This window comes from Rhinopithecus bieti, unplaced genomic scaffold (assembly GCF_001698545.2).
Source record: "Rhinopithecus bieti isolate Rb0 unplaced genomic scaffold, ASM169854v2 scaffold_32105, whole genome shotgun sequence".
In the NCBI taxonomy this organism is placed as follows: domain Eukaryota; kingdom Metazoa; phylum Chordata; class Mammalia; order Primates; family Cercopithecidae; genus Rhinopithecus; species Rhinopithecus bieti.
The window spans coordinates 1,856,525-1,866,476 of NW_016814250.1; the positions used below are offsets into that span (position 1 = coordinate 1,856,525).

Below are 9,952 nucleotides of genomic sequence, written 5' to 3' on the forward strand. Positions count from 1 at the left end.
TGTTTAGGGCTTCCTTCAGGGTCTCTTGTAAGGCAGGCCTGGTGGTGACAAAATCTCTAAGCATTTGCTTATCTGTAAAGGATTTTATTTCTCCTTCACTTATGAAACTTAGTTTGGCTGGATATGAAATTCTGGGTTGAAAATTCTTTTCTTTAAGAATGGTGAATATTGGCCCCCACTCTCTTCTGGCTTGTAGAGTTTCTGCTGAGATATCTGTTGTTAATCTGATGGGCTTCCCTTTGTGAGTAACCTGACCTTTCTCTCTGGCTGCTCTTAACATTTTTTCCTTCATTTCAACTTTGGTGAATCTGACAGTTTTGTGTCTTGGAGTTGGTCTTCTCTAGGATTATCTTTGTGGCGTTCTCTGTATTTCCTGAATTTGAATGTTGGCCTGCCTTACTAGGTTGGGGAAGTTCTCCTGGATGATATCCTGCAGAGTGTTTTCCAACTTAGTTCCATTTTCCCCCTCACTTTCAGGCACCCCAATCAGACGTAGATTTGGTCTTTTCACATAATCCCATATTTCTTGGAAGCTGTGTCTGGCTTTTGGATAAATTCCATGAAACAGGATCCCAATACATATTTCTCCTTTCCTCCTACCATGGATTTCCCACCAGAATCTATCAGCTTCTGTTCACTGAGTAGTGCTTTAAAGTAGCTACTTTTTGTATTATATTCAGAATTTATAGTTGTTTCCTAGTCTATGAGGAACTTAGTTTCCCATTGCCTGAAGCACTTGTTCCCCATATAGTGATGTTATATTAGTTTATTTATTTCACTTTGTATTATTTCATAAGGAGACAGCTCCCACATCTACTGTTCAGTTACCCATAGGTACAGTTCATATAGGAAAGGCAGGATAAATGCTTCATTTTTTTTCTTTTTACTTAGTTTTCAAGAAAATGAATTGGTTTCTAGTCATTTTTAGAAGGCGACCAATTAATGTTCTTAAAAAATGTACTTCTGATCAATAATTAACTACCTTCCAAAGCAGAAAGCACAATACTCAACTGGGTTCACTGGTCAGTTAGTTCTACTTAACATTAAGAAAGAAATTATGTCAATTATTTATAATCTCTTCCAGAAGATAGAAACAGAGGGAATATTTCCTAACTAATTCCATGAGCCAGCATCACCATGATAATAAAACCATACAAAGACATTTCAAGAAAACGACAGACCAATATCTCTTATGAACATAGATGCTAAAATTCCCAACAAAACATTAGTAAATAAAATTCAGCAATGTATGAAAAGAATAACACACTACAACTTAGTGGGATTTATCCCAGGTATGTAAGGCTGGTTCAGCATTCAAAAAAGAATATAATCCATCACATTAACAGACTAAAGAAGAAAAGGCACATGATTATATCATATCGATAGACACAGAGAAAGCATTTGACAAAATCCAACACCTATTCATGATAGAAACTCTCAGGAAATTAGGAAGATAGTGGAATTCCCTCAATTTGGTAATGAACATCTACAAAAAACCCTACGATGAATATTATACTTAATGGTGAGAAACTAGTCAGTTTCCTGCAAGGGCAGGAATAAGGCAAAGGTTTTCCCTTCTAGTGCTCCTTTTCAACATCATACTAGAAACCCTGGCAAATGCAGTAAGAAAGCAAGAATATAATTGTAAAATCATGGATTCAAACATGCTGTATTTGTTGAGTTTTAACATGCTGTAATTCTTTTCTTATTGAGGTTCAAAGTTTTCATTTTGGATGGAGAATTCTCCTGAAGCTTGTTTCTGAGTCTTGTTTTGTTTTTGTTTTTTAAAATATTGCTCTAAGAGTTTTTAGTAGGTTCCATGACTTCAGGTATGTCAAAGTATTTCGTACTCATTTTGTTCATTTAGTCTTTCTCAGACCACAATCAGTCGTTGTCTCCAGGAAATACCCCTTCCATCTTTGTTGGGAAATAGTATTTCAAGACCACAATCAGGTCTCTACGGATCTTTATTGCTATTGGATTTATCACTGTTTCTAGGCATTTTCCGTGTATAGAATTAGGATATAAACACACTTTATAAAGTACCTCATGTGTTCTTACTGATATGTCCAGTTGAAGTTTAGAACTACTGGATTTTTACTTAACCTAGTCTTTATTACACTGATATGCCTTTTTACATTCTGAGAATTCTTCCAAGGTATAGGAGGTGTTACAATTAAAATATTTCAGGCCAGGCACAGTGGCTCATGCCTGTAATCCCAGCACTTAGAGAGGCTGAGGTGAGCAGATCACTTAAGGTCAGTTGTTCAAGACCAGCCTGGCTAACATGGTAAAACCCCATGTCTACTAAAAATACAAAAATTAGCCAGGTGAGGTGGCATGTGCCTGTAATCCCAGGTACTCAGGAGACTAAGGCAAAAGAATTGCTTGAACCTGGGAGGGAAAGTTTGCAGTGAGCAGAGATGGGAACACTGCACTCCAGGCTGGGCAACAGAGCGAGACTCCATCTCAAAAAAAAAGAAATTCATAGTCATTAGTTTTATTTCACGTTATAACAGTTCCATAACAATACTATCACTAACTATAATTACAGAAAACAGGTAAAACTTTTTAATATGCTACCCTAATCTATCCCTTTTCATGGTTTTAATATATCTACCTGTGAGATTGTATAATCTCTTTGTTTTTTATTTTTATTTTATTATTTTTTATTTATTATACTTTAAGTTCTGGGATACATGTGCAGAATGCAGGTTTGTTACATGGGTATACACGTGCTCGTGCTGGGAGTTGGAGACTGGAGCTGTTCCTATTCGGCCATCTTGCTCCTCCCTCCGTGTGTATCTTTCTTTTGAGAGTACCATACTCATTTCCCAAGGACCTCCAGATTCTTCCAGTGCCTCTTGCCATGTCCACCTATAGAAAGAGATAGCCATCCCAAGAATAATCCAGAAGGCATGGTGTAGTCAGCAATCAGCAGTCAACATAGTTCCCGTATGTATGAGACTCAGGGGTTTTGCTCTAGTGTGAGGACTAGAAAGCAAGGTCTGCACACAGCTCAGTGGTACATTTTAGGGACACAACTAATGTCTGTTTATGGAATGTATGAATATTCAAATGAAAGAATGTTTGCTAGTTTAACCAAAAGTTATGATGTCAGAACTACCTGCATGTGATAACTGTAGACACAGTGCAGTTATTCCTGGGATATAGATTTTAAACATTTGAGGAGTATGAACTCTTTATTGATAAGGAATGTTAGGGGAATGAGAAAGAGAGGGTTAGGTGCTACAGGTTTAGCCTTGTTAGGAAAGTAAGCAGAAGTCGGTGGTTCTTAAAGTGTCGCCTGTGTTCTGTGGATCAGTAACACCAGCATTACCTGAGATGTTAGAAATGCAAACTCTCAGGCTGTATCCCAGACCCATTTACTCAGAAACTCCGGAAGTGGGGGGCCAATCATTGGTATTTTAATAGGCCCTTTAGATAAGTCTGAATACAGTAAGGTTTGAGAATGCTGGTATAGCACGTTGGCTCTCAACTCTGGCTGCAAACGATAGAATCACATGAGAAGTTTTAAAAATATACTGATGGCTGGGCCCCAAACCAGATTGATCAAATTGGAATTTCTGAGAGTTGTGGACTTAATGTTTATTAACATTGGAGCAAGGATGTTTGTTATATATTCACCAAATGAATTTAATATTCAGTCAGAGATAAGAACCACTGACAGAGGGCACTGGTTTGATTGTATTGTTACTTTAGTTGTGGTTTTATATTTTTATATTTTTATTAAAGAAAAAACGTATATACAGAAAATTGTGTGTGCAACTTGATAAATTATTACAAGGTTAACATATCCATGTAGCCAACACCTGGGCCAAGGTATAGACCATTACCTGCACCTTACGATCTCCTTGAACTTTCTCCTAATCACTACCCTCTCCCACATCCTCTCATGTGATCACTACTTTGACTTCTAACATTATTGATTTGTTTGGTAGGGCATTATTTTATTTTATTTATTTTTTTTTTTTGAGAAGGAGTCTCACTCTGTCACCCAGGCTGGAGTGCAGTGGCCAGATCTCAGCTCACTGCAAACTCCGCCTCCCGGGTTTACGCCATTCTCCTGCCTCAGCCTCCCGAGTAGCTGGGACTACAGGCGCCCGCCACCTCGCCCGGCTAGTTTTTTGTATTTTTTCAGTAGAGACGGGGTTTCACCGTGTTAGCCAGGATGGTCTCGATCTCCTGACCTCGTGATCTGCCCGCCTCGGCCTCCCAAAGTGCTGGGATTACAGGCTTGAGCCACCGCGCCTGGCCTGTAGGGCATTATTTTTAAAAAGTGTGGTCCTATATCGTTGACATCAAGATCATCTGATATTCCTATTAAACTACATATTCCTGGGACCCACTTCAGACCTTCTGAAAGGATGGAAGTAGAAATTTCCAGTAGGGATGGAAGTAGAAATTTTAAACAAATTCTATATTTATTCTTTTGCACTAAAATTTGAGAACAACTGTTAAAACAATTATTGCTATCACTCATTGCGACTCTCCTATGTGCCAATCCTATTCCAAGTGTTCTTTATATATGCATCTTATTTAATTGTTACAACAACAGTCTGAGATAAATCCTGTAACTATTGCCATTTTTCAGAAAGTTGAACAGAGGCTCGTTGAAGTTCAGTGACTTGTCCAAGATTATACTGCTGGTGAGAACTAGATGCAGTCTCCAGAGACTGCATGCTTAACATGCTTATTCTGTTTCCCTTAGGGAAAGCAGGTAAGAAATGTAGATGTATCAGAATAGCACTGCCCCATCACTGACCTTTTTTTTTTTTTTTTTTAAATTGATCTGGAATTAGGAAACGTTCCAAATTTCTGTTGGGAACAACCCTTGTTCCCTCTCCCTTCTTTTGTGTTCTTTTATTTTACATACATTGTTCAAGATTCCCATATGAGGTCAGGTGCGGTGGCTCACGCCTGTAATCTCAGCACTTTGGGAGGCCAACTCAGGTGGATCACTTGAGGTCAGGAGTTCAAGACCACCCTGGCTGACATGGTGAAACCCTGTCTGTACTAAAAGTACAAAAATTAGCTGGGCATGGTGGTGCACGTCTGTAGTCCCAGCTAAACAGGAGGCTGTGGCAGGAGAATCACTTGAACCCAGGAGGAGGAGGTTGCAGTGAGCCAAGATCGCACCACTGCACTCCAACCTGGTTGACTGTGCAAGACCCTGTCTCAAAATAAAATAAAATAAAATAAATAAAAAAAGATTCCCATGTGAGAAAATAAAATTATCATTAAAATTTTAGTGACTTAAGGTACTGTCCCTTTAGATGGTTTCTTAAAACAAAAAGAATTATTTAGTACTAAAAAGTGAAGTTTGGAATGGAGGATTTAGGCAATAGTAGATGGGCCATTTCAGGTGGAAATGGGATATGCTTCGGGGCTAGGGCCATATTAGAAATTACAGACCATATTTTGTGTGTGAGTGCTAGTACAATGTATCTCCTGGTCTGTTTGGTGGGAATGTCTGTTAGAAAGGAACTGCATTCTCATTTGCATTGAAATTTGAAAAGTAATACAACAGTTGAAATTCTTAGCTTCATCTTTTTAGTACAAGGGTTAGCAAATTATGGGCCCTTGGGGTAAATCTAGGCCTTGAGCTATGAATGGTTTTTACCTTGTTAAATGTAAAATGTAAAAAGACTATTGGCCTTTCTATTGGAACACTTGCTTAAGAACTGAGGACATTGCCTCTTGGCTTGCGAAACCTAAAATGTTCTGCTGGTATAGAAGATAATTCCAACATTGCAGTTTACACCAACAAAAAAGGGGTGTAGTCATGTTTGTTTATAATATGAAAACATAAATATTTCTTATAAAACTTAATTAAAAAATGTTTGTTGGATGTGTGTGTGTGTATGTGTGTGTGTGCACGCACATGTGTGTGTAAGCCAGAGGCCTGGGATCCTCCTCTTAGTTGTGTTTGAGTGTAACCCAATACGGCAGTCTCTGGACTGTGATTATTGACTGACAATCAGCCTACCTGAGCCTCCCTTGCAGTTAGGCAATTAGATGAACATCCTTCCCTGTAGCACATCTGTATGTTCAAGGGCCTGCTTATTTTCTTCCCAAGAAACCAGTGAGCACTGGGTAACTATACCTACAAAACACAGCATAAGATTTTATTGTAATCTCTCAGACAAGCCTGGAGCTTGTTAGGAAAAATAAACTCTCCAAACCTGTTTTTCTAAACTCCTCCCATTACTGATTGCCTTCCTCATATCAGATGTTGATCTAGGTCCTTTACATGGTCTCATTTAATTCTCTTGACTTCACTGTGAGATATTATTATCTTCCTTTTACAGATGCAGAAATACTAGACACAGAGACTTTTCTTAGAGCGTTGGCTCTGATTCTCCAACACGTGATGCAGGGATAGGGAAACCAAACAGGTGTTAGGCAGAAACACAGAGGAAATCTCTACGTTGAATAATAACCTATGAGCATTATTATGTTAATGTGTAATTCATGTACAAATAGGAAGCCTCATTTTTTTTTTCTGGAATATGCAAGCAAATTCAAAAACATCCTTTACGCCCAGCAGGAATTTCAGGAGCAGATACTTGCTTTGCTGTTTGCTGCTTGTTTTCTATTTGTTCTGCAGGCCATGGCCACAGGCCAGCTCTATATGTAGGTGGGATAGAAAATGGCCCAAATGCTTGACTTCTCTGTAGCTACCAAGTGAGATTAAGGATTTGGGGCATGGGGCTTCCTTCCATTCCCCCATCTTTTTTGCCTATTTACTGATGCATGAAATGCATTTAACAAGGGACAAAAACTTTCAATCACTAGTTGAAGATACACTTCTTAGCAGCAACTCCCCAGTACTCTCATACCAATCCCTGTCTCAATTCTGGCACATATGCTGTGCAGAGAGGGACTGCAAGTTATACTTCCATGTCTGCAACATCCAGCACACTGTGAAGCCTAAAATAATTTGCTTATTAAATATTTGTTGAATGACTGAGAGCATACATTTGCACTTACGGAAAAATGACTGATACCAGAACTTTCCCTTATAACTGTTTTTGACAGGAATGAGTCTGGGTGCCTAATGGGTGAGGAAGGAGCTCCAGGAGAAGGGAAAAGAGCCAGAGAGAAGAGACAGAGAACACTAAAGCAAACTTAGTCTCTTTCACAATCTCCCTTACAGTCAACCTCATGTTGGCTAGCTGAAAATGGAGTGGTTTGAGCAACATGAGAAAAATCTCTTACACTTGTTCTTGTGCAAAATTAAGCCAATGGGTATAAGTCTTTCTAGTATCCAAAGTGCATAGCATGCTGCCTAGAACTATAATAGTATCAAAAATAATGAAGCCTCTTTTGGAAAATGAGTCTTAGCAGAACACTTCAGTTTTGTGTGTTGGCAGAGTTTTGTTTTTTTTGTTTTTTCTTTTGTCTTCTATGACTTGTTTTTAGGATTTGGAGTTAGCAGCCATCTACTTCACTGACTTAATCTGTAGTTCCTAGGGGACTGTTGTGAGGCAATGTGCATTGAACCTAGTAAGCTGGAATGAGTGACCTGTCCACAGCAAACTGGAAGTGCTAGACTGGAAATGCTCAGAAATTAATCCCTCCAGGGAGTAGCCCTCAACCAATGAGTGATGGGAGTCTGAGGACAAATACTCCAGCCCCCCTGCCTCTCTGGGGAGACACCCTAGGTAGGTGTTTTATACTATTTCCCCTTTCCCATAGGATTCAGCTCCATTCACTTCCGGTGGTAACTGCTTGAGAACACAGTCTTTATTTGTAGCCTTTCCTTCCCCCGCTCACTTTCCACTCACCTACTGGAGGTAGTGCTTCTTGTGCCTCCTCTAGAAGCTTCTTGCATTTGAATTGTTGCCATGGGATCTGTTGAGAGAATGAGTGGCAGGGGAACCAAATGTGACAGAGAATCCAAATGAAGACAATGGGTTTTGCTCAGTAAACACAAGTATTTTGTGATCATCATTTAAAACAAGCTTGTCCAACCCTCCGCCTGCAGGCTGCATGTGGCCCAGGACAGCTTTGAATGTGGCCCAACACAAATTCACAAACTTTCTTAACACATTATGATTTTTTTGCATTTTTTTTTTTTAAACTCATCAGCTGTCATTAGTGTTAGTGTATTTTATGTGTGGCCCAAAACAATAATTCTTCTTCCATTGTGGCCCAGGGAGCCAAAAGTTTGGACACTTAAAAACTGCTGTGTGTGTGTGTGTGTGTGGTTTTTTTTGTTTGTTTGTTTTGTTTTGTTTTGCTGTGTTGGGGGTGGGTAATGGAGGGACAGGAGTGGGCTGTATGGGTTTCCCTTGACACTTGACTTCCCTGGCTTACTGTGGGCTATTAACTCATTGGTGTTGAGGGGGTGAGAATCATTCTTGTCTACAAGTAACTGCATCATTCAGGAAAATCTCCTTTGCTTCACAGAGTCCTTTGCCATCGGCCTATTCATCAGCTCTGGTGCAGCTGATGTTGACGGCATTGCTCAGAGAGCCTCCTCGAAAAGCCCAGATGAGAAAAGCTATTTAGCTTCCATTTTAATCAGGTGCCAGTGCCTCTTTGACCTTGTCCTCGTGCACTTCCTTTTCCTCACCCGGCAGTGCACCAGCACTGGTGGATAAATAGAGCGTTTAGATGAGGGTAAGGGGTGAGGCTGCTCTGCTCCTTGCAATGTGTCTCCCTGAGTTACACAATGTGGGTTGCAGCCCTGTAGCACGGGACATAATAGGACAGCAATGTCAGACATTATGAACGTGTCAGGATGATGAATTTACTATTACAATATCACCATTGGCAGCACACATAATGCACTATATCTCAATCAGTCCTTTTCCATGGTTACATACTGTGTGGAATCAAGCTATTTTTTTTTCTTTTGGTTCCGAGTGATGCTTGTAATGGTGGTGGTGAGAAGAGAGGCAGGAGTGGATAATTTTGGATAGCCTTGTATAACTGTTTTTGGCAGGAGGCTAGGGTCTCTGGGGTGTGTGTGCGTGTGTGTGTATGAGAGAGAGAGAAACAAGAGAAACAGGAAGAGACAAAGAGGGAGAAAGAAAGAAAAAGACAGAGATGTGGGAAATGGGAACTGGGAGAGGGGAAAGAGGATGGAAGCAATAATATTATTAAAGTGGTTAAGCCTTAAAGTGAAAAGTCTTTATTAGAAGCCATTTAGGAAACTCACACCACATAAGAATTTACCTGTACTCCCCTTCCAGCGCCAATTTGCTCAAACCTAGGGTGGGAAATTGGAAGCTGTTATTTGCAACCACTGCTGGGATATCAACCTGGAAAATGATCTTTAGCATCTCGTGTTTTCTCTGTTGCTTTCAGCTCTGCCGTGGACCCTCACTCAGCTTGTGGCTGCTGGTCACTGCCTGGAACCCTTAGGCACATCTCACTGATACACGACTGCTCCCCTCCATAGCATAAGCAGGGAGTTTGACCAGGGCGAGGCATCCTTTCCACTGCTGCCGTCTTCCTTTATTCTCCATTGCATTGTCAACACCAGACACAGGGCGATAGGAGTGTCTCTGACTTACTTTGCTGGAAAGTTGTGGGACAATTAAAGGAAATTAAAGGGTATGAGTTGAAAACTTAAATCTGTGTGATAAGTATGACCTTTCAGAGGGTCTATGAGAAAAACATCAAGAAATGAAATTCTTCACAGTAGGCTCCCTGTAGTAGGCCAATTAATAGTTAACCAAAGATGTCAGATTTTAATCCCTGGAGCCTATAAATGTTACCGTGTAAAGAAAACATGTTTTTGCAGATATGATTAGGCTAAGGATCTTGACATGGGGAGATTATGCTGGATTATCCAGGTGGGCCCTGAATCCAGTCACATGTGTCCTTAAAAGAGAGACAGGAGATTTTGCACAGAGAGGAGAAGCTGATGTGAAGACGGAGGCAGAGATTGGAGTGATGTAGCCTCAAGCCAAAGAGT

General features: G+C 40.1%; 1 pseudogene; it reads right to left on the reverse strand.

The window, feature by feature from the left end:
• The window catches only part of LOC108514041 (argininosuccinate synthase pseudogene), a 66,762-nt pseudogene extending 57,448 nt beyond the window's left edge, over positions 1-9,314 (reverse strand).
• Between the last annotated feature and the right edge of the window lie 638 nt (positions 9,315-9,952).